Genomic DNA, 25,599 nt, shown 5'->3' with positions numbered 1-25,599 from the left:
TATTCGAAGAATGTTATATATGAAACAGAAACTGATTAGATCACAGATTTTCTTTTAAAGAGTGAAGAATGATGGGAATAATAGGAGCCAAAATAAAACACCCACTAGCCCACTACCATCTACTGGCCTGCCTCAGCTGACGCACCAGGACTCCATGTGGAGCTTGACTTGGAGGAAGCACTAAGTAAGGTTGCAGAATGTAGGACTTCAATACCTATCACCCAATGTGGGAGGCAGAAACACTACTGGCTAAGCTGGCCAAGTCCTAGACAGGGCATTCAGAAGGTGCGGAGGGACTTTATTTGATTTTGGCCCTATCAATCCACATGTTCCAGATGCATCTGACCATTCAGAAAAGATTTACAAGGATGTTGCCAGGGTTGAAGGATTTGAGTTAGAAGGAAAGGTTGAATAGGCTGGGGCTGTTTTCCCTGGAGCGTCAGAGGCTGAGGGGTGACCTTATAGAGGTTTATGAAATCATGAGGGGGATGGATAGGATAAATAGGCAAAGGCTCTTCCCTGGGGTGGGGGAGTCCAGGACTAGAGGGCATAGGTTTAGGGTGAGAGGGAAAAGATATAAGAGAGACCTAAGGGGCAACTTTTTCACACAGAGAGTGGTATGTATATGGAATGAGCTGCCAGAGGAAATAGTGGAGGCTGGTGCAATTGCAACATTTAAAAGGCATCTGGATGGGTATATGAATAGAAAGAGTTTGGAGGGATATGGGCTGGGTGCTGGCAGGTGGGACTAGATTAGGCTGGGATATCTGGTCAGTGTGGAGGAGTTGGACCGAAGGGTTTGTGTCCGTGCTGCACATCTCTATGATTCTATGACAGTATCAGTGGGAGTGACCATTGCAGAGCCTTTCTCTTCTGTATTTTCACGATGAAGAGACCTAGCATCATATTGTATGGCTGTGCTAAATGGGATAGGCTCAAAACAGATCAAGCAAGTGAAGCCAGACATACATGAGGGACTGTGGGCCATCAGCAGAGGCAAAATCATATTCCACTGTAATCTGTTACCTCATGGTGTGGCATATTCCCCAGCAATGCCCTTAAATAAGCCATTCCAGTACAGCTACACCACTGGCAACTACTTGGTGTAGTTCCAGTTCACAAAAGGCCAGACAAATCCAACCCTGATAACTATGACCCATCAGCCATCTTTCAATCATTAGCAAAGTCATGGAAGGTGATGACAGCAGTGTCTTGCTCTCTGGCGCTCAGTTTACATTCTGCCAAGACCACTCAGCTCCAAATCTACTTACAGCCTTGGTACAAAAATGGACAAAAGAGCTGATTTCCAGGGAGGACCCTTGACACCAAAGCCACACAGTGAACCACCCAGCAAAACTAGAATCAAAGGGAAGCAGTGAGACTCTGCTGGTTGAAGTCATGCTTAGCATACTGGAAAAGGGCTATGGTTGAATGTGGGCCCACTTTCTCACCCTCAGGATATGTTGGCAGGCATTCCTCAGGGGAGGGTCCTCGGATCAATCATCTGTCGCAGCTTCATCGTTAGCTAACCCCCCCATCATAATGCCGGAAGTGGGGTGTTTGCACAGTGCTCAGTATCAATTACAGCTCATCTGATAACAAAGCAGTTCAAGCCAGTAACACCACGATCTGGACAACGTTCATGTAGGGCTGACAAGTGACAAATAACATCAGTCCACATCAGTGGTGTGCAACGGTAATCTCCAACTAGTGAGAGAATCTTATCACCTCCCCTTGACATTCAATGGCATTAACATCACTGAATCCCCAGAACATCCTGGGGATTAGCACTGACCAGAACCTGAACTGGATTTGCTGTAAAACTTCTATGGCTACAAGAATACTTGAGAGACTGGGTATTCATTTATGAATAACTCATTCTCCAATTTCTCAAAATCTAACCATTGTCTATAAAGCATCTGTCAGGAGTGTGATGGAATACAGTTCTGACAACACTCAAGTAGCTCAACTCCACCTAGGCCAAATCAATCTACTTGATTGGCATCACATCCTCCTTTCAGCCTTTCACCATCCTCTAGTAGCGACAGTGTGCATCATCTCCAAGATGAAGCAGAAATCCAACAGGACTCTCAAAGCACCATCCAAGCCCGTTACCTTTGGCATCTACAAGGATCAGGACAGCAGGTCACCCCAATGTGCTCCCCTCTAAGTCAGGAGTCATTCGAATTCTGATTTGAACATATATCATTGCTCCTTCATCACAAGTGGAGAGACCCCAGAATTCCCTTGCTAAGAGCACTGTGGACACCCCTACACCACAAGGACAGCTGTCGTTCAAGAAGGCAGCTCCAACTCCCTTTAATTAGAGATTGAGGAAAAACTCATCATGTGAACCGACTGCATGAGGTTATTGTTGAACCAATTTTATTTATACCTCACAGCAAAAGCAGAGAGGCAGTTATGCAACCCTCTCTCTCAGGGTGCAGAGGCGCCAGTGTTGGACAGGGTTGGACAATGTCAAAAATCACATGACACCAGGTTATAGACCAATGGGTTTATTTGAAAACACTAGCTTTTGGAGCACTGCTCTTTCATCAGATGCTAGTGACAGAGAAAGACCTGAGATACAGAATTTATAAGGCAAAGATCAAAAAGTCATACAACTCATGTGAATGAACTGAACACACATAAGATGGCTTTTGAATCTTTAATCAGTTAGAATGGAGGCGCAGGCTTTGATTGATTAATGTGCAAATCCTAGAATTTCTTTCAAGTCACTGCCCTGCAACAACCGAAGGGGTTATCAATTTCAAGGAGGTGACCCCGCCAGACTGAATGTAATTTAGGTGGGAGGTCTTGTTTGGATCTGTGTCTTTTATTTCCAAAGTAGGAATTTATAAAATCGACTGTCTACTAATTGTGTGCTTTTTCAGTAAAATAGAAGTATCTGCAAATGCAAAATCACCCCACTGATTTATATATGTGTGTGTGTTGTATACGTGCAGACGCATGACAGAGAGGGGGAGTGTGTGTGTGTATATGTGTGTGTGTGTGTGTGTGTGTGTGTGTGTGTGTGTGTATGTTTGTTTGTTTGTTTGTGTGGGGGGGGGAGAAGAGGAGAGAAGGGGAGAGAGTGTGTGTGCGCGTTTGAGGGAGTGTGTGTGTGTGAACATGAGCATGAGCATGAGCATATGCATCTGAGAGAGAATGTGTGTGTGAGAGAGATACTGTGCACGTGTTTGAGAGAGAGTGTACATGACTGGGAGGAAGTCAATGCATCTGAGAGAGTATGCATGAGAGTGTGTGTCTGCATGTAAAAGTGTGTGTGCGTGTGTGCCTGTATGTAAAAGTGTGCGTGTACGTGTGCATGTGCGGTGTGGTGGGATCACCAGTAGTGTGATATGAACCCAGTTGAGGCCATCCTCATGGGTTCCGAACTTGGATATCAGCCTCTGCTTGGTAACTCTGAATCATTGTTTATCCCGAAGTCTGCTTTGGAAATAAATGAGACAGACAGATCCAAATCAGACCTCATGCCTAAAATATATTGTCTGTTCTGAGGGATCACCTCCTTTATATAGATAACACCTTCAGTTGTCTCAGGGCATTGACTTGAAAGAAATTCTGGGATTTGCACATTAATCAATCAAATCCTGCACCTCCATTCTAACTGATTAAAGATTCAGGAGCTCTCTTATGTGTGTTTAATTCATTCACATGAGTTGTTTGACTATTTGATCTTTTCCTTATAAATTGTGTGCCTAAAGTCTTCCTCTCTGACTAACACCTGATGAAAGAGCAGTGCTTTGAAAGCTAGTGTTTTAAAATAAATCCGTTGGACTATAACCTGGTGTCGTGTGATGTTTGAGTCCCTCTCAGGGTGAGATAGTCCATTCGCTGATGGCCAGAGATGAGGGTTACCAGGAAGCTCTCTCCTTCTCACCCTTTCCCTAGCTGAAGTGAGTGGTGACTCAGGTTAAACCAGCACCAGTCATCTCTCCCTAATGAGGGAGTGAGAGTGCGTGTTTGGTTGGACCATGACAACTTTACATTTACCTTTTACTGTTTTCTCTCTACTTTTAAAAAAAAAGTTGTCCATTACAATATAAAATGCTATATCCAGATAATAGAATACAATTAGGTCAATATTATCAATACCTGCTATTTATTATGTTAGGTTGAATTCTTATTCCATTGTAAACACAACTCAGACAGACATTGCCAACAACACCACAGTAAGCTACATCTTTAAAAAAGTTTCATTTTTCCTCAATACTAGCATGTGTTTAACAAAAACTATCATTTGACAAGAAATAATGTAAAGCATAGCTGTCTTCTTCCTTCCTTCATGATTAATATTAACCCATTTGGCTTCTTTCTGTCGAGGGACTTCTGTCATTTCCATGAGTTATCTTTACTCTTTCAATAGCAGGATTTTGACCTCCAGCTTAATGGGCTGGACTGTGACACCAAGAAATTCATCTCAGCCGAATCTCTGATGAAGACTTATCTAGCGTGAGCTTGCTCTCTTACCACAGATGCTGCCTGACCCACTGAGATTTTCCACATTTTCTGTTTACAATTGCATACAGTGACCTGCTCTCTGCCAGTAAAACTTCGCTTTTTTTTGCATTGAGGAGCATGGGGAGCTTACAGTTCCCGGTTAATTTCTCCATGTTTAGTCCTCAGTTAATCAGAGTCAACTTGCCAATCAATCAAAACCATTTCCTCATGTTATTTAATTGCTATGATTGCTTGAAAGTTGACATATGGACTCTAGTTTCTGGAAGCTTTAACTGAATCATGTTTTCCTTTCTTTCAAAATATACCCTTTAAAGTCAACAATGGGTCTAAATTTCAACATAGTGCTCTGCACAGACAGGATGTTAAGACGTGCTGGTTTCAACAATGACATGTGGTTGCTATTGACATAAATAGCATAACACACAGCAGAATTTTAAATACAATTTCCATTCAGTGCCAAATAACTTCCATCAAACTACCGCACAACCAAACTTCAATCTACCACTTTAAATGCATTATAGAGAACTGTCCAAAAAGCAATTAAAAAGTACATTCCAAAACACATTTTTGACATTCCCTACATGCAAATGGGTTTGAGAAGAACCATCGATCGAAAAATAATCCTTTACAATGGGCACAATGTACTGCTGAATTAGTAACTTCCCAAGACAGTGTTTCTCACACTCGAATTTTGCTAGTTATGGGCAGCAACCTACAATTGTCAGTTCAAGCAATTAACACCTCACCAAATAAGCATCGTACTGGAGGGGGAAACTTTATTTCTGCCGTTGACTGATGAGGAATTAAAGACTCGCTATCTTTGGAGAGGCTTGCAGGATTATCTGCAACATTCACTTCCACAGCAAGCAGGCCCACGACATTCCTGGAGCCACAATCAGTTCCAGTTCGTGGGGTGATAGAACCACAAGGTACTTGCAAAATGTAAGGCAAAGGGCAAAGAATGAAAAACAAACAAAAAAAAAGGAAAGGCAGGCCTGTGTCACATTAACATGCATTTCCATTTAATACAGCTATTGGCAGCCACTATTAATTACACCAACGAGTTCATATTACGCAGGCATAGGCAGCATTTACTGAAGGAGGTGGCTCGAGAAATTGTGGATGCGTTGGTGATTATTTTCCAGAGTTCGATAGATTCGGGATCAGTTCCTGCGGATTGGAGAGTGGCTAATGTTGTACCACTTTTTAAGAAAGGTGGGAGAGAGAAAGCAGGAAATTATAGACCATTTAGTCTGACCTCAGTGGTGGGAATGATGCTGGAGTCTATTATAAAGGATGAAATTATGACACATCTGGATAGTAGTAACAGGATAGGTCGAGTCAGCATGGATTTACGAAGGGGAAATCATACTTGACTAATCTTCTGGAATTTTTTGAGGATGTAACTCTGAAGATGGATGAGGGAGATCCAGTAGATGTAGTGTACCTGGACTTTCAGAAAGCTTTTGATAAAGTCCCACATAGGAGGTTAGTGAGCAAAATTAGGGCGCATAGTATTGGGGGCAAAGTACTAACTTGGATTGAAAGTGGGTTGACTGACAGGAAACAAAGAGTAGTGATAAATGGCTCCATTTTGGAATGGCAGGCGGTGACCAGTGGGGTACCGCAGGGATCAGTGTTGGGACCGCAGCTTTTTACAATGTATATTAATGATATAGAAGATGGTATTAGTAATAACATTAGCAAATTTGCTGATGATACTAAGCTGGGTGGCAGGGTGAAATGTGACGAGGATGTTAGGAGATTACAGGGTGACCTGGACAAGTTAGGTGAGTGGTCAGATGCATGGCAGATGCAGTTTAATGTGGATAAATGTATGGTTATCCACTTTGGTGGCAAGAACAGGAAGGCAGATTACTACCTAAATGGAATCAATTTAGGTAAAGGGGCAGTACAGACAGATCTAGGTGTTCTTGTACACCAGTCAATGAAGGTAAGCATGCAGGTACAGCAGGTAGTGAAGAAGGTTAATAGCATGCTGGCCTTCATAACAAGAGGGATTGAGTATAGAAGCAAAGAGGTTCTTCTGCAGCTGTACAGGGCCCTGGTGAGACCACACCTGGAGTATTGCATGCAGTTCTGGTCTCCAAATTTGAGGAAAGACATTCTGGCTATTGAGGGAGTGCAGCGTAGGTTCACGAGGTCAATTCCTGGAATGGTGAGATTACCTTACACTGAAAGACTGGAGCGACTGGGATTGTATACACTTGAGTTTAGAAGACTGAGGGGGATCTGATTTAGACATAAAAGATTATTAAAGGACTGGACACTCTGGAGGCAGGAAACATGTTTCCGTTGATGGGGGAGTGCCAAAACAGAGGACACAGCTTAAAAATACAGGGTAGACCATTTAGGACAGAGATGAGGAGAAACATCTTCACCCAGAGAGTGGTGGCTGTGTGGAATGCTCTGCCCCAGAGGGCAGTGGAGGCCCAGTCTCTGGATTCATTTCAGAAAGAGTTGGATAGAGCTCTCAAGGATTGTGGAATCAAGGGTTATGGAGATAAGGCAGGAACAGGATACTGATTAAGGATGATCAGCCATGATCATATTGAATGGCGGTGCAGGCTCGAAGGGCAGAATGGCCTACTCCTGCACCCATTATCTATTTGCTATCTATTTACAAGTCATAGAGGTTTATGACATGGAAACACGCCTTTCGGCCTAACTTACTCATGCCGCCCAGTTTTCACAATTAAACTATTGCCATTCGCCTGCGTTCGGTCCATACCCCTCCATACCTAGCCCATCCATGTACTTGACTAAATGCTTCTTAAACAACATTGTACTTGCTTTCATCACTATCTCCATCAGCCCACGACAGACACACACCACCCTCTGTGTGAAAACACTGTCCCCTGACCCTTTTGTATCTGTCCCCTCTCACCTTAAACCTATGCTCTCTAGTTTTAGACACCCACACCATGGGGAAATCACCTTATCTATGCCTTTTATGATTTTATAGACCTCTATAAGGTCATCCCTCAGTCTCCTACACTCCAGGGAAAAAGCCTTTCCTCGCAACTCAAACCTTCCAGCCCAGGCAGCATCCCAGTAAATCTTTTCTGTACTCCTTCTAATTTATGAATATAGTGGGGCGCATGTGCAATACTCCAAAGCTGGCCTCACCAATCTCCTTATGCTTCAGTACCTGCTGATTCACAAATACAGAAACTACCACTAGGCTTATCCCTCAGCACCAGAGCCCCAGATCTGACCCTCAGAGACTTGCTGAATTTACCCATTAGTCCCACAGCCCAAAGCACAGGCTCCCCTCTATTCCAGCCCCACAAGTTTACCCACTAAAACAAATACTTTTCTCTCAAACATTGCCCCAACCTACCCCACAATGAGAATAGATTTACGAGTGGTGTTGTCACTAGACTAGTACAGTAACCCCTCCCACTCAAGAGAACGCAAGTTCAAATCCCTCGACGGCATTTTGCAACCAAAAATTTTGGAAATAGAAAAACCGGCAGTTGATGTAGTGAAGCGACCTGCCAGATAGAAATCCCAAAAGGCCTCAATGAATCCTGCTGCCGTTACCTGAACAGGTTTCCGTGAGTGACTGCCCTTGACGTCAAGGCCTCATTTGACCAAGCGTGGCAGCAAGGAACCCTAACAAAACTGGAATCCATGGGAATCAGCAGAAAAGGCTCTGCTCGTAGGAGTCATACCTGACACATTGGAAAATGGTTGTGATTGTTGGAAATCAGTTACCCTAGCTCCACAACATCGCTGCAGCAGTTCCTGCGGATAGAGCTCTAGGCCAAACCATCATCAGCTGCTTCATCAATGACCTTCCCTCCATCATAAGGTCAGAAGTGGGGATGTTCACCAACAATTGCACAATGTTCAGCACCATTTGCGACTTCCCAGACACTGAAGCAGTCCATGCTCAAATGCAATAAAATCTGGACAATATTCAGGCTAGAGTTTATAAGTAGCAAGTAAAATTCATCCCACACAAATGCCAGGAAATTGGCTTTTATTGGAGATGGTTATCTAACCAGTGGCCTTTGTTGGGGTTACCATTGACCAGAAACATAGAAGTTGGGCCATTAGGCCCTTCAGACCTGCAATGCCATTCATCACAATCATGGCTGATTGTCCAACTCAATAGCCTAATCCTGCTTGTCCCCATAACCTTTGATCCAATTCACCCCAAGTGCTAAATCTAGCCGCCTCTCGAATGCATTCATTGTTTTGGCATCAACTCCTTCCTGTGGTAATGATTTCCACTGGCTCACTCACTCTTTGGGTGAAGCAATGCCTCCTCATCTCCATCCTAAATGATCCACCCTGAATCCTCAGACTGTGACTCCTGGTTCTGGACACACCCACCATCGGGAACATTCTCCCTGTATCAACTCTGTCTAGTCCTATTAGAATTTTATAAGCCTCCATGAGATCCCCCCATCACTCATCTGAACTCCAGCAAAAACAATCCTAACCTCGTCAATCTCTCCTCATACGTCAGTCCCACCATCCCCAGAATCAGCCTGGGAAACCTTCACGAGATCAACGGCATCCCTCCTCAGAAAAGGATATTCTAGGTGTGGCCTCACCAAAACAGTGTATAACTGCAACAACACATCTCTGCTCCTGGACTCGAAACCTCTCACAATGAAGGCCAGCATACTATTTATCTTCTTTATCACCTGCATACCTACCTTCAGTAATTGGTGCACAAGGACATCTAGGTCCCACTGCACAATCCCCTCACCCAATTCACAGCCATTCGGGTAGTAATCATTCAGGTAGTTTAAAAAAAATAAAGCCTTGTTTTTGTTTCCAAAGTGAATAACCTCACATTTATCCAAATGATCCTGCATCTGCCATTGATTTGCCCTCTCATCCAAACTGTCCTGATCATGCTGAAGGATCTCTGCATCCTCACCAGAGTTCATCCTCCCACCCAACTTGCTGTCATCTTCACGGTGGCACACTGGTTAGCACTGCTGCCTCACAGCGCCAGGGACCCGGGTTCAATTCCAGCCTCGGGCAACTGCCTGTGTGGAGTTTGCACATTCTCCCAGTGTCTGCGTGGGTTTCCTCCGGGTGCTCCAGTTTCCTCCCACAGTCCAAAGATGTGCAGGTTAGGGTGAATTGGCCATGCTAAATTGCCTGTAGTGTTAGGTGAAGGGGTAAACATAGGGGAGTGGGTTGCTCTTTGGAAGGTCAGTGTGGACTTGTTGGGTCAAAGGGCCTGTTTCCACACTGATGTGAATCTAATCTTAAAAAAAGTTGAGATTTTACATTTTGTTCCCTCATCCAAATCATTAATATACATTGTGAATAACTGGGGTCCTAGTTTTGATCCTTGTGGCACCCCACTGGTCACTGCCAGTGGATTTGAAAAGGATCCATTAATTCCTAATCTTTGTTTCCTCTCTACCAAATAGTTTTCTATCCATCTCAATGCACTTTTCCAATCCCATGCACTTTAATCTTGTGCAAAAGCCTCTTAAACTCAACTGGACTTGCCACATAAACATTACAAGAGCAAGTCAGTGGCTAGGTATTCTGTGGTTAGTAACTCACGTCCTGACTTGCTAAAGTCTGAAGGTCTACAAGGAGAAGTCAGGTGTACGATGGAATGCTCCCCATTTGCCTGCATGCCTGCTGTTCCAACATCACTAGAGAAGCTTGACACCATCCAGGACAAAGCATCCTGCTTGATTAGTACCACATCCACAAACTCCACACCCTCTATCTCCGACACTCAGCCGCAGCAGTATGTGCTATCTTCAAGATGCACTGCAGAAATTCACCGAAGGGCCTCAGACAGCACCTTGCAAACCCACAATCACTTCCACTTTAGAAGGACAAGGGCAGCAGATACATGGGAACACCACCACCTGCAAGGTCCCCCTCCAAGCCACTCACCAGCCTGATTTGGAAATATAATTGCCGTTCCTTCAGTGTTCCTGGGTCAAAATCCTGGAATTCCCTCCCTAAGGTGGGTCTACCTTTAGCACTTGGACTGCAGCAGTTCAAGGAGGCAGTTCACTGCCGCCTTCTCAAGGGGCAACTAGGGATGAGGAAAACATTCTGGTAATGCCCACATCCCATTAGTGAACAATAAAAGAGAGTTCCGTCCTTTGCCTGTGAGACTGACTCGGAACTGGTCACTGAAGGAATCTCGCAAATAACAGAACTAGAAAAGAACAGAACTATGGACAATACAAGTGGAGTTAGCCAGAAATCTCCAACACATGAAAAAGACATTTGGAAAAAGTGACCTCAAGTTGATCTGATTTGTAATCAAGTAAATACAGCCCTCATTATTTGTTTGATCTGCACCAATAGAGCACAACCCAATTCACGTCTCTTTTGTACATTGTGTATCTCACAAACTAGTGAATGGACCAAAGGTCACTAGCTTCACAGCTGCCACCTCAATATTATCCTGGAAAGGCCAAGTCTCTCAAAATCTAAGCAGCAGGTTAGTGAGCCACACCATGCTGCTATAAGGAAGGGCTGCGTGACACAATATTTTCCAGTAACTGGATGCTACCATCAGAACAAAACATCATTCCATTTGTCAAACAGCCGAGCAGCATCGAGGGTGCCAGTGTGGTGCCAGAAACAAAAGACGTACATCCCAATGACTGACCGACCAAACCAAACAATGAGCTTCTAGCTGTTTATGAAAAGCAGACTACAGACTGCACCCAAAATGCCGGTGCTTGCAGAACCCAAAACTGGTAAATGTGATTCCAGATTTGAACACTTATCGAATGATCTGGAGTGTGCTAACAAGTAATTTGATGGTCCAGTTTGTAACAAGGCTTATTTACATTTGTTGGAAGTGGCAAACATTCATACGCAGGAACATGTTCTCAGCAAGCAACAATATTTAAACCTTGCTCCATTTTTGAATGAGGTAAAAGTTGCTACAATCCCAGAAATCCATGGGGCTTCTCTTTCAATACAGAATGATGACTGGTGGTTGTTTAACCGGAGGGTCACCACACCTCAGACGAGGGGAGAGGTTGAGAAGCAGAGTCCTTCATGGTAACCTCAGGCAGTGCGGGAATTGAACCCACGCTGTTGGCATCACTCTGTTTTTGAATTACCAAGGAGCCTACAGTCTTTTCTCTATGCCAATGCCTCAGCCAATCAGAGCCAACTTGCCAATGAACTGGCACCCTACAGTATAAATTGTGATGGTTTGAAATTTGGAATTCTTGTTTTTGAACTGATCAAATGCAAGGTGGAAAGCTTCAGCAACATATCTCTCTCTTCACTAATATTCCAAGTTCTGTGTTAGCAAGCAACAGTCTTAAAGTTGAACAACCTCTGGTGATTTCATGAATTAAGGTTCATTAACTCCTAGTATGGTCTTACTGCAGAATCAACTTATGCGGGAGCATGACAAATTTGTGTAAAGGACAACATTCTTGTTGATGTCAGCTATGTTCGGAAGGAAACATGGTGTTGCTGGTAACATCATTGCCCGTAGATTTACGGGCAGCCTAGCTGTAAAACTGTTCTTTGAAAATACTTCATCAGATATAAAGACCAACACAGAGGCAACAGCTGGGAAAACAGAATGAGGTCTCTTCCAGCATTGCCTTATCTTGTTTTATTTACTGCATGTTTAATAAGCATGCTCTCGTTCCTATGACAACCTGCTAGGATGTTGATGCATGAAGCCTGGTATGCACCTTGTGTCAGAATGCACAGGAAGGTGAATTCCAACCCTCTGCTTTATGGAGATTGAGATCTTTCATGGCAAGTGTCAGAATTTAGTTCCCAAGGATAATAAATTGTCTTACTGACAGCAGTACAGCGCAATGAACCCTTTAAAACCTGACATTTCCATAAAATCAACTGTCTCCATGACAATGCGGCCTTGAGCAAAGCTATCCCAGCTCAACACAACTTTGCAAGAAATTCTTCACAGCTCCCTCTGGACCCTTTTGACAGGGAAGGAACTAATTCAAATTTAAAGCATTTTGTCATCAATTAAAGCAATTTAAGGCAAACATTAAAGAGAACTTTCAATTTGTAAAATGGAGCAAAGCTTCATAATACATGGACATTTCACCGTAGGCTTGTAGTCGATCTTGAAAACTTCAATAATTCCACATTCTCTGCGGTACAGAGGGATTGTTAAACCAGGATCCTGTTGGCCAGTACAGGTGGGTACACACTAGGCTGCATTTCTATGTGAACAGGTATGGTGAATTATTCAGAATGGCGAACTCGCCAAGATTCTCCCCACCAAACAGGTAGATTGGCTGGTTATTCGTCTCATTTGCTATCTGTGAAACCTCCCTGGGCACTACTTGCTTTTGCATATGCCCATGGTCAACTGCTTCCAATACGATTGATTAGATGCAAAGAACTTCTGCTTTAAAACAAAGGGTGCAGAAGGCAGAAATGACACCACATTTTTTAAAAATCCGCATCTTACATAAGAAGAGCTGGGAAGTGGGTTTAGGTTGGCTAGCACTCTGTTGATCATGGATACAATGGGCTGAATAGCCTCACTCCATGCTGTAGGTTTTCAATTTATGTTCTAACTATTATAGGCCGATGATGATCCAAAGGGTTGTGTGTATGGCTTTAAAAGGGAAGTCGATAAAAGATGGGGAATTATAGACCAGTGAGCTTAACCTCTGTAGTGGGGAAGATGCTTGAGTCTATTACCAAGGAAGAAATAGCAGCACATCTCGAAGTAAGTTGTCCCATTGTACAGACGTAGCATGGATTCATGAAGGGCAGGTCATGCTTCACAAATCTTTTGGAATTCTATGAAGGCATTTCAAGCAAGGTGAACCTCGGGGACCCAGTGGATGTGGTGTAACTCGATTTCCAACAGGCCTTTGACAAGGTGCCACGCATGAGGCTGCTGTATAAGATAAGGTATGCATGGTGTTGGGGTAGAGTATTAGCGTGGCTAGAGGATTGATTGACTGACAGGAAGCAAAGAGTAGGGATAAATGAGTGCTATTTTCGCTGGCAATCAGTGACTTGTGGTGTGCCTCAGGGGGTGGTGGTTGGACCATAATTATTTACAATTTATGATTAGATTAGATTACTTACAGTGTGGAAACAGGCCCCTCAGCCCAACAAGTCCACACCGAACTGCCGAAGCGTAACCCACCCAGACCCACTCTCCTACATTTACCCCTGCACCTAACACTACAGGCAATTTAGCATGACCAATTCACCTAAACTGCACATTTTTGGATTGTGGGAGGAAACCGGAGCACCTGGATGAAACCCACGCAGACACGGGGAGAATGTGCAAACTCCACACAGAGTCGCCTGAGGCGGGAATTGAACCAGAGTCTCTGGCACTGTGAGGCAGCAGTGCTAACCACTGTGTCACCATGCCACCCACTTTTTGGAGTTGGGGACCACGTGTACAGTGTCAAAGTTTGCCGATGAGTGGCAGAGACTGTGAAACTTTGCAGAGGAACATAGATACATTGAGTGAGTGGGCAAAGGTCTGGCAGATGGAATACAATGTTAGTAAATGTGAAGTCATACATTTTGGTAGGAGTAACAGCAAAATAGATTATTACTTGAATGGTAAAAAGTTGCAGCATGCTGATTTGCAGACGGACCTGGGTGTCCTTGTACATGAATCGCAGGGGGTTGGTCTACAGTTACAAGTAATTCAGAAGGCAAATGGAATTTTGTCCTTCATTGCTAAAGGGATTGAGGGAGGTTATGTTGCAGCTGTACAAGGTACTGATGAGGCCACACCTGGAGTACTGTGTGCAGTTTTGGTCTCCTTACTTAAGAAAGGATGTACTGGCACTGGAGGGGGTGCAGAGGAGGTTCACTGGGTTGATTCTGGAGTTTAGGGGGTTGGCTTATGAGAGGCTGAGTAGACTGGAATTATATTCATTGGAGTTCAGAAGAATGAGGGGGGATCTTACAGAAACATATAAAATTATGAAGGGAATCAATAAAATAGAAATAGAGAGGATGGGTGGGTGAGACTAGGACAAGATTAGAGGAAGCAGGTTTAGAATTAAACTGAGAAGAAACTTCTTCTCCCAGAGGGTTGATAATCTGTGGAATTCCTTGCTCAGGAAAGTAGTCGATGCTACTTCAGTAATCGCTTTTAAAGCTAAGGCAGATACGTTTTTGAAAAATAAAGGAATTAAGGGATATGGTGAAAACATGGGTAAGTGGAGCTGAGTCCACGATAAGATTAGCCACGATTCGATTGAGTGGCAGAGCAGGCTCGAAGGGCTGGGCGGCCTACTCCTCCTCCTAGTTCTCATGTTCTATGTTCCTATCCCATTGGTGAACTAAAGCTATCCGAGACTGTGGATAAACATGCCCTGCCTTGTCGTGATGAATAAAGTGCTGAGTAATGCCAAGGAGCTGCCCGTTGGCTGGGTTCTAACCTTTGAAATGGACTTACAGCAGCACGAATGGTTATGAAGCTAAGGCCAAGGGCTCAGCTGCCTGGAGAAGCAAGCTGGGCTTCCACAGAGCATGTTTTACAAAAGATCCCTGATGCAAGGACCTGAATTAGACACTTGTTAACATGTAGGTTTGATTTGCAGCACTGAATATCTTCAAAACATAAAATGGCCACAGCACAGGAGGCGACAATCCAACCTATCTGGAGTGTGCTGGCCCTGTGAAGGAGTAATTCAGATGATACCCTTCACTGCCCCTGCAACCTCTTCCTTTTCAGGTAATGACCCAAATCGCTTCTAAATCTGACCTTCACTCAGGAAGCAAACCCGGCCCGTGGCAGTGAAAGGACATCTCATAATCCTACACTGGTTATTCCCTCACATCAAACGCAAGTGCTGAGCAATTTACATTTGCATAGCACCTTTTAGAAAGGCAGTCCCCAATAGCTGATAGTCAATACAGCCAATGAGGAAACTCATGTGTGGGGTGATTGCAATTGCCAAGAGAAGAGTCTAACAAAGACGATCATATACGTTTCAACTTTGATGTCTGCCTTGATTGGACAGCAGAGAGTTCAACTCTCTCAAAACAATACAGGCCAAACAACTGGCTAACCAAAAACCAATAAAGAATGCATGCATGTTTTCTTTCTCCAAATTAACTAGTCTGTTTGTTAATGAACTGTGTAAAAACAAGTTGAGTTCTGAGTCCCAAGATTCTAATTTGGGCCAAATTCTTTTGGTTCAGATTCATTTAACATCACTTTCTCCCAACATGTGCTCAAAACCTGACTAAACAAGTCAACTGAAGAGAACATCCTGTTCACATCAAGATCTTTATTGATTCACTCTATTTTTTAACAATACACAGACTTAATTAGATGGGGAAAGAGTTGTCTTGACAGTGTACTCCTTGATCTCAACAATAAATTGGCTTATGTGAAGTCCCTTAGTCACCCTAAAGCCACTAACCCATTTATTTTCATAGGAATCAGTTAGGACATTGGGAAGGAACATTGATACGGAAGGCTATTCAGCCCTTCAGTCTCTCCTGTTCAATTAGATCATGGCTGATTCAACTTGCAACTTCATTTACTCACCTTGTTTCGTATCCTCAAGACCCCAAGCAAGAATAAGTCCATCAATCTCAATTTTGACGTTTGTGATGACCCACAGCCTCACCAGTATTTTGTTTTTGTGGGGGGGGGGGGAAGCTCGAGATGTCCATGATTCTATGGGAATGGTTTCTGACAACAGCCCCAGCCATAGTTTTCAGGATTCCCTCCCTTGGTCTAGACTATGTTGCAACAGAAAGAGTTGCTCTCCATTGACTTTACCATCTGAAATCATCTTAAATACTTCACTGAGATCATCCTTTACATTTCTATTTTCAAAAGGTATACAACCTGTTTGAACAACCTGTGATCATAACTTAAACAATCAGGCTCCTTTTTAAACACAGCATCACTTTCTAAACTCGAGACAAATCAGGGCAGGACTCGTAATGGTAAGGTCCAGGGGAGTGTTGCTGAACAAAGAGACCTTGGAGTCTAGGTTCATACTTCCATGAAAGTGGAATTGCAGGTAGATAGGAAAGTGAAGAAGGCATTTTGTATTCTTGGTCAGTGCATTGAGTATAGTAGTTGGGAGGTCATGTTGCAGCTGTACAGAACATTGGTTATGTCACTTTTGGAATATTGCATTCAATTCTGGTCTCCCTGCTTTAGAAAGGATGTTGTGAAAAGGGTTCACAAAAGGTTTACAAGGATGTTGCAAGGGTTGGAAGATTTGAACTATAGGGAGAGGTTGAATAGGCTGGAGCATCAGAGGCAGAGGGATTATCTTATAGATATTTATAAAACCATGAGGGGCATGAATAAGGTAAATAGAGAATGTCTTTTTCCTGGGTGGGGTGAGTCCAAATCTCATAGGTTTAGGGTGAGAGAGGAAAGATTCAAAAGGGACCGAAGGGGCAACTTTTTCCACATACAGGATGGTGATTGTATGGAATGAGCTGCCAGAGGAAGTGGTAGAGGCTGGTACAATTACAGCATTTAAAAGACATGTGAATGGGTATATGAATAGGAAGGTTGAGGGGGATATGGGCCAAATGCCTACAAATTTGACTAAATTTATTTAGGATAGCTGGTTGGCATGGATAAGTTGGACCAAAGGGTCTGTTTCAATGCCGTATATCTCTATGACCAAGCACAATCCAAGGTTTACCCTAAAGAAAATATAGAATAAATAGTGCAATGTAAATCTAAAATCCAGTCGATACACAGCAATCATTTGTTTTTCCTCACCAAGTCTCAGTGTGGCATCTGTGATTGCCCATTCTTTACCAGTGTCCTGAAATCTGGATTATAGAATCATACAGCACAGAAACAGACCCTTCCGTCCAACCAGCCAATGCCAACCATAATCCCAGAAATAAACTACGCACACCTGCCTGTGCTTGGCCCATATCCCTCCAAACATTTCTTATTCACGTACTTATCCAAATGTCTTTTAAATGTTCTAACTGTATCTGTATCCACCACTTCCTCAGGAAGTTCATTCCACACATGAACCATTCTGTGTAAAAAAAAAAATTGCCCCTCATGTCTTTTTAAAATCTTTCTCCACTCACCTTCAAAATATGCTCCCTAGTCTTGAAATCCCAACCCTAGGGAAAAATCATCTGTTATTCACTTTACCTATACCCTCATGATTTTATAAACATCTACAAAGGTCACCTCTTAGCCCCCTATGCTTCTGATAAAAAAGGCAGCCCATCCAGGTTCTCCTAATAACTCAAACCCCACTGCTAGTTGCATGCGAATGGCTGAGAGGTAGGCCCAATCCTCAGGCAGTTGATATAAATGAGTCCTTAAAAATTGCTTTCACTTGATCTTTCAGCTCAATATCATTTTGCACAGTAATTCTCCCTCTATGAACCTCACTGCTTAGCAAATTAAACACCCAGTGGAACTTGGAACTCAGGAATGCCTCATGGAAGGAATGGGATCGAGACAATTGTTCCATTACATCGAACTCCTGAAATCGCCTGTGGAATTCCTCTGCTACCGTCTGCTGCTAACCTATGATGCTGTAAAGGAGAATATTTTGGGCACATTTGAATTAGATACAGAAACTTACAGACAATATTTCAAAAGTTAAGAAAACAGATTGACAAATGCCTACAGAATTTGAAAGGGTTAAGCAAAGTAAATTTGACAGATGGATTTGAGCATTGGCAGTATCGACGGATGCATTGGATGGAAGGTTGGCTTGAATGATGGAGTGGGCTGTGTTCCCAACTCTGTTGTTTCTTACAGAGGGACACATCATTGATTAAATCCTGCCAATATGAGCACATTCTGAAATGTGGCCTCTACCTTCGCATCCATTCCATCCCCAATCCAAAACATTGCATTCAATCCTGTGCTCACATTTTTGTTCATTTTCTCTTGTTTGAAACCTTGTTATATGCCATGTATAAGGTATTCGGAGACATGCTCTTGTCTACCAGGTTAATTAACATTTCAGAAAAATAATCCAACTGTATTTAAGTGTAACTTTCCCATTACTAACACTCACTGGCTCTCTCTGATCAGCTTTTAGTTGTTCAAACGGTCAGTTCGTAACAGATTTTGTTCGCAGATAGCAACAAGGAAGTTGAGCAATAGGGGACTTAATAAAAGCATTGCCCATTTAAATCGGCCAGCTGCTGAATGCACAAATTAAAATATATTGAAAATATAGTCTTCTTTAAAAAAACCCAAAAGCAGACTAGTAGCCAAAATATGTCTGTGATGTGGTAGTGTGTAACAATTCTTTGGAATTATAGCAATTCATGCGATTTAGTTGCTATTTTTTCAGTTTCAAGTAACTTTGCTTTTTAAACATTCCAATAACCCACAAACAGTTGTCCAAAGAATGAGAAAGAAGCTTCAATGGATTTGTTGGAAATATTAGGTTCCAGCAATATTTGCTCACTCAAATAGTTGTCTGATGGAACACAGACTTTCCACGGGACATGGACAGTGTTGGCAAGGACGCAGCATGCTCCCCCTGAACAGAGTGGCTTTCTTGAGGCCTTTCAGAGGGCATTCAAGAGTTACCTCCATTGCTGTGGGTCAGACTAGCTGAGGACGGCAGATTTCATTCCCTAAAGGATATTAGTTAACCAGATGGCTTTTTATGACAATATATTGTAGTTCCACAGCGCTACACTGAGACTACAGACGAGGAACCTGTGTGCTGAGAGGGACCTGGCCTTCAGTTTCCTCATTCAGTGACAATGCTCTCAAACTATTCTCCCCCCTCCTCGCCAAATCCCCTTGTTGGGGAAGAGGAATTGCAGATGAATCCTCAATGCTGCCACTTTGGCAGTATGTTTCAAACCACTTCATTGCCAGAATCCCCTGTCAGGTGCCAGCGTGTGAATGGCTAAACACATCCAAAGATTTTCAAACTATTATTTTTAGTCTTCACAATCGCAACAGGTGCTATTGTGAACTTCAGCTTTATGCTGCATAGTGTTCAGGTGCTAAAGCAGTCCATGTCCTAATGCAACAATACCTGGACAATAGGCAGAGTTGGGGGAGAAAGTGGCAGGTAACATTTGCACCACACAAATGCCAGGCTATGACCAGAGCAGCATTGAATCCCTACAGTGTGGAAGCAGGCCATTTAGTCCTTTGAGTCCACATTGATCCTTTGAAAAGCATCCCTCCCAAACCCATTCCCCCACCCTATCCCTGTAACTCTGCATTTCCCATGGCTAATCCACCTAGCCTGAACATTTCTTCACACTACGAGCAATTTAGCATAGCCAATCCACCTAACCGTCTTCAATAAGAAACAATCTAGCCACCTTCCCTCAACATTCAATGACATTACCATCACTGAACCCTCGTCACGATCAAGAACCTGGGGGTTACCATTGGTCAGAAACTCACTGGACACACCCCATAAACACAGAGGCTAGAAGCTCAGGTCAGACGCTGGGAATATCTCAGTGAGTAACTCGCCTCCTGACAACGCCTGTCTAGCATCGATAAGACACAAATTAGGAGTAGGATGGAATACTCCGAACTTGCCTGGATGGATACAACTCCAACAATACTCAAGACACCTAATATATCCAGGACAAAGCAACCCATTTTGATTAACTCCACATACACACACATGAAGTCACTCCACCACCGAGGCTCGGTACATAACTATCTCATACATACTCAGTGCTACTATCTACAAAACACAAAGAACTGTGGATGCTGGAAATCGGAAGCAAGCACTGAAACTGTTGGAGAAACTCAGCAGGTCTGACAGTAGTACCTGTGTAGAAAAAGCAGAGTTAATGTTTCCGGTTGGAATTGTTCACTCTGCTTTACCTGCCAGACCAGCTGAGTTTCTCCAGCAATTTTTGGTTTTGTGGCTATCTGCTTAAATTCACCGAAGATCCTCAGACAATTCCTTTGAAACCCAAAACCACTACCAGTAAGACAAGGAACAGCAGACGCATGGGAACACCGCCACCTGCAACTTCTCCTCCAAGCCTCTCAGCCCTTGTTCTGCCATTACTACTTCAACTCTGCCTACATATATTTGTGCCACATTCCCTGATATCCTGACCTAACAGCTATCTATTGCTCTCAGTCTTGACAGTTTTAATTGTCCCCCAACATCCACAGCATTCTGCGCGACAGAAAGACAGATTTTGATTGCTTTGGGGAGTGAAAACGTGTTCTGATTTTAAGATCTTTGGAGAATCCAGAACAGTGCTCATGGTACTGGAATTGTCTGGTAATTACAGACTCAGTCTCACTGTAAATAAGATAGGAGACAAATTCAGTCATTTTGTAAAAATCTGGGTAATTAAATGGCCGTACACAACAATGCAGCTCGAAACAAAAGCTGCTCAGACAAAAAGTACATGAAACCTGTTGCCCAAAACGTCCAAGATAATTGATGCTCCAATTGTGAAAGTGTTGGTGACATCGGGGCTTCGACTGATCAGAAAATTACTAATTTAGATCAGTCAACGTAAACACAATTGAGCCATACTCCTCCACGGGGATTATAGCTGAACTGATGTTTGTGGTCCGTTAATGAAGAGAATTTACCATGGAGTGAAAAGGATAGAATAGTGCAGCGAGTCGGAGACAGTAAGAACTGCAGATGCTGGAAGTCAGAGTCAATAGACGTGAAGGTGGAAGAGCACACCAGGTCAGACAGCATCTGAGGAGCAGGAAAGTCAGGGTTTCAGGCAGACTGGAGAGGGGGAGGGAAGCCCAGTACTAAATAGAGGGAGGGAGGGGGTGGGGCTGGGGAAGGGTAGGTGGAATGGTGATAGGTGGATGCAGGCCAGGGGTTAGTGATACTGGTTAGTGGGCAGGGTGCAGCGGACAGGTGAGTAGGAAGATGGACATGTTAATACAGGTCAAGGAGCGAGGAGAAGGGGTGGCTAGACATGAATAGTGAATTTATCATTCTGATAAAGTTCCCAGTGAATTGTAAGATTACCATTTTCCACTTGGCAGCAAGTTATCACTAAAGTGACAAGAAACAAGCTGGATATAAAAGAGGCACACTGACAGTGGTGAGGTGGTGGTTTTGGCTTGGGGAGGGCTTGGCGCTAGTGGGGGGGGGGGAGGTAAGGATAGAACCAGGCAAGGGTGTGAAAGCGTTCATGACTCAGTAAATTTCCACATGCAGACACCATCTAACAACTGATGATTGGACTCCCACAGCCATTTTACTGCAACATCAGTGAACTTCTTTTGTTGGCTCAGGTAGCGCTATTTCCCCCTGATAGTAACTTACTGATTTCTCGAGGCACTATGTCACACTGCAGAATGCAGTTGGTCTCATCCAAACAACTGAGCTTGAGCTACGATGGATAATTGTCAGCTTGAAGCTTCAAGTTGGTTAGTTCAGCATCTATGTCACATGATACAAGGATATCTTGGTAATGACTGAAAAATACACTGAGCAACGTGCAACACAATCCGGTATTTGTCTTAGTGTCCAATGTAAAACACAGCAACTTAGACATAACCTGCTATACATGGATGATTAAACTTAAAGAGTTTGCTATTTGTACAGTACAGCTCGCTAACATGCAATGTCAACTAATTAACAAGGTTTTATATAGATCAGAGCAACCAGAACATTTTGAGACAATTTTCTTTCTTCCTCTTGGCTCCAATGCTTGCTGCAGTGCAGTCTCCTGGACTATTAAATTATCTCCAGTGTCTTATCACAATACCTCAAGCTTCTTTGTTAACACATAACACAGGCAGTCCATTGCGTATGAGGAACAACGCAAATCTACCCGACACTGTGCTCCCCCGACACTCTCTAAACGCCTCATTTTCAGCTGGAATTGATCAGTAATCACCAGCAAAAAAGACTGGGCCACTTATGATGACACACTATCTACGTGTGCCAATTCTGCAAGGACCAGAATTCCAGAGGGCTTGTTCACTCACTGAACCACTGGGGATCTGAGGTGATACTGTGTTTAAAGTGAAAACTGCTTTAGTGTAACATCACGGGCAACTGTTTCAACACATTCAGCTTTTCTAGGCTCTTCAGGAAAATACAATCAGGAGTGGGTCACCTAGATCCTTCAGGGCATAAGTGAGGACTGCAGATGCTGGAAACCAGAGTTTAGATCAAAGTGGTGCTAATATTTCCTGCTCCTTGGATGCTGCCTGACCTAATGTGCTTTTCCAGTGCCACTCTCACCTAGAACCTTCAGCCAGTCCTGGATTATCGGTCACAATTTACTGTATGATCTTTTTATGACAAGTACTGTTACATTTGGAAAAGTTTGGTGAACAAAGTAAACAGGAGAAAAGAAAATGTATCTGTAGGTGTGAGGCTTTGATAGGTGGGACTTGAACCCAGACCTAATTCAGGGGTTGGGACATTACTATTGCATCCCAAGAGTCCTTGCGAGGCCTTCGGAATGCAGCAGCAAATTTGACCACAAACAGCAGTAAGGTAGTAACTGTTTTGAGAGATGTTCATTCAGGATTAGCTGCTTCACAGCACACTGGGGATGATCCCAAACTTAGTCATTGCATAGAACCATTTTACATACACCCAAGAGGTAACTTTAGTCTCAGTTTAACATCCATCCAAAAGACAGCATTTCAGACAGTGCAGCACCCCCTGAAGTACTTCAGCAGAGTGTCAGCCTACAGTAAGTGCTCAAGGCTCTTGAATGGGACCCAGAACAGCCTTCGCAACGTAAGTGGCGACTTGTTAACTTTGAGTACATGCGCCAACAAAGCTAATTCAATTCAATTCTGATGCAGAGTTGAGGTTTGCTCATTACTTTCAGTAAAACAACTGCCCGAACATCGCATACATGAACACGTTGGAAACGTCAAACCAGACAAAACCGCACAATAGACACTATTATTACTAATTATTGTGTGGCATGGTGGCAGTGGCCCTACCCCTGGACCAGGTACAAAGCCCACCTGTTCCAGAGGTGTGTAAAAATATCTCCAAACGGGTTGATGGAAAAATAGCTAAAAAGATGAATTATTATAATAAATATTGATTTATTACTTGTTAAAGTCACCTGTTCCCACCAGAAACAGGAAACTCATTTTCACAGCAACTCGCACTCAGCCACTGCCTAACGTAAACTGTTCAATGTGACCCTGATTTTACTCAGAACAATTCTATTGGTCAGAAAGTGCTGTGAAGTTCATCAATTGATTCTGCTCTTCCAGATGGAACCACAGTATGATCCTGAACTCTTTGACCGGAGGGTCTTTTTCAGGATTTCTCCTTGTTTCAACATTGGGGCAGTTTTGTATGAACTGCAGCAATAAGCAGTCACTCGATCGAGGCAGCCCATCTAAACGATGCAGAAACTACTGGCTTTACCCAATTCTCCAGCAAGGCTTTAGCTTTATCTTAAAATTGTAGAATAAAAGCCCAAAAATTCCCCATGATAAACCAGAAGCAGTCACTGCTAACTAGTGAGCTCTATAACAGGCAGAATGCCCTCTGCATCAAGTATACTCCAACTCAATATCTTCTCCTCAGTCAGGCAACAGTACATCCAGACAGCACCTGAGCATAAGGAACAGGGGAGAAACAGAAACCAGAGTTAAGCAATGTATTTGGCCCTTGACAGTAAACCATCTACCCACTAAGACTCACTAAGGGGCAGGATGTGATGCCCTACTTGGTCAAACAGCAAGGCAAAATCAGAGTGAACTCACAGTCAAGTTAACACATAACATGAACGTTTCTGCCATTTAACGATTCATAAAACAGGTTGTAAATTTGTTGTTGCTTATTTACCCTAACTACCAGCAACCAATTCCATCCCCATTACTCCAACAGGTTACAGCACCCATCCTATTTACTGATATGTGGGACATAAGAAATGGGGGCCATTCTGCCGTTTAAATCAATTTGGCCATTCAAATGAGATTATGGCTGACCTTCTGCTTCACTGTATCCTTTTTATTTTTTGATTTGCAGAAATAGTCATTGGTTAAGCCTCCACTGCCCTCTGGACAGAGAATACTGAAGATTCACCACCCTCCTTGTGAAGAAACCACTCCCTCTCCCAGCCCGAAATAACTTCGCACCCTCTCCAGCCCCAAAGACCCCTAAGATATCCCCAAATACTTTCCCAGTAAACTGGAAGTGCAGTCATTGTTGTAACATGGAAGAACACAGTCATCAATTTGCATCCTGCAAAGTCTCACAAATGTCAATGGGATAATGACGAGGTCACCAATTTTAACTTGGCTAGGACACCGGGAGAACATTCTCTCTTTTGTAATACCTTGAGATTTTCTAAACCAAAAGGTCTCTGTTTAATGTCTCATTGGAAAAGATGGTTCCTCAAACAGTGGAGCATTCCTCACTGCAGACATGTATGGTGCATATGTTCTAGGTATTAAGGGACGTTGGAAAAAAAGGACGGGAGAGCGGTGTTGAGGTAGGTGAGCAGTCACGATCTAGAATGGCAGAACTGATTTGAGGGACTGAGTAGTGTACTTCTGCTCCTCAGTTAATCCCTGAAGTTTAAAAGACTTGAATATTAGATCCAGCCATGTGGAGGGGTCAAGAGAACTGACTGGAATTACGCGAAGCAAGCAAATAGCAATCCCCATGTAAGGTTGAATCGTCTCAAGGCTACACAGTGGCAGAATGAGAGTCAATAGAGTTCTATCTCCCTGCTACCTGTCTAGTTCTCTTTGCTTCTATACCTTACACATTGATCTATTATAGTCCTTCCTACTTGTACGAATACACACAAGCCCAAATTGGGACAAAATTATGAATGAGAAAAGCGAAAAAGGTCAAAGAGTTGGTTCCTTAATCTGATTGGCTTATACTTGTGACTAATACCAGGGAAGACAAAGTTGAGAATTAAACTGCACTGTTTTTCCAAACTGACCTAATTATGCATGTGAAATGGAGGATTCACATCGAACTGTGCCAAGCATTCCATCTCAATTCCTGCAGCAATCACAGAATAACACCAATATTATCACGCCTTGTCAGAGACAAGGCCAGATTGTTATAACTTACTCTGACATTTACAGGAATCAGCAGACTGTGAATCCCCATCCACACTGACACAGCTAGAAGCTCTTTCTCCCTGGAACAAAGCATTGGGCCTGTTGGGGTGGGACAAGTGAACCCAAACTGCCCCATCAGA

The 25,599-nt window shown here is 43.3% G+C and overlaps 1 protein-coding gene across 3 annotated transcripts in view; it reads right to left on the bottom strand.

The window, feature by feature from the left end:
• Positions 1-25,599, bottom strand: part of LOC140463628 (protein bicaudal C homolog 1-like) — a 270,609-nt gene that overhangs the window by 91,939 nt on the left and 153,071 nt on the right. The window lies entirely within an intron of this gene.

Source organism: Chiloscyllium punctatum, chromosome 38 (genome assembly GCF_047496795.1).
Source record: "Chiloscyllium punctatum isolate Juve2018m chromosome 38, sChiPun1.3, whole genome shotgun sequence".
Classification (NCBI taxonomy): Eukaryota; Metazoa; Chordata; class Chondrichthyes; order Orectolobiformes; family Hemiscylliidae; genus Chiloscyllium; species Chiloscyllium punctatum.
This window is presented reverse-complemented; position numbering and strand designations above follow the sequence as displayed.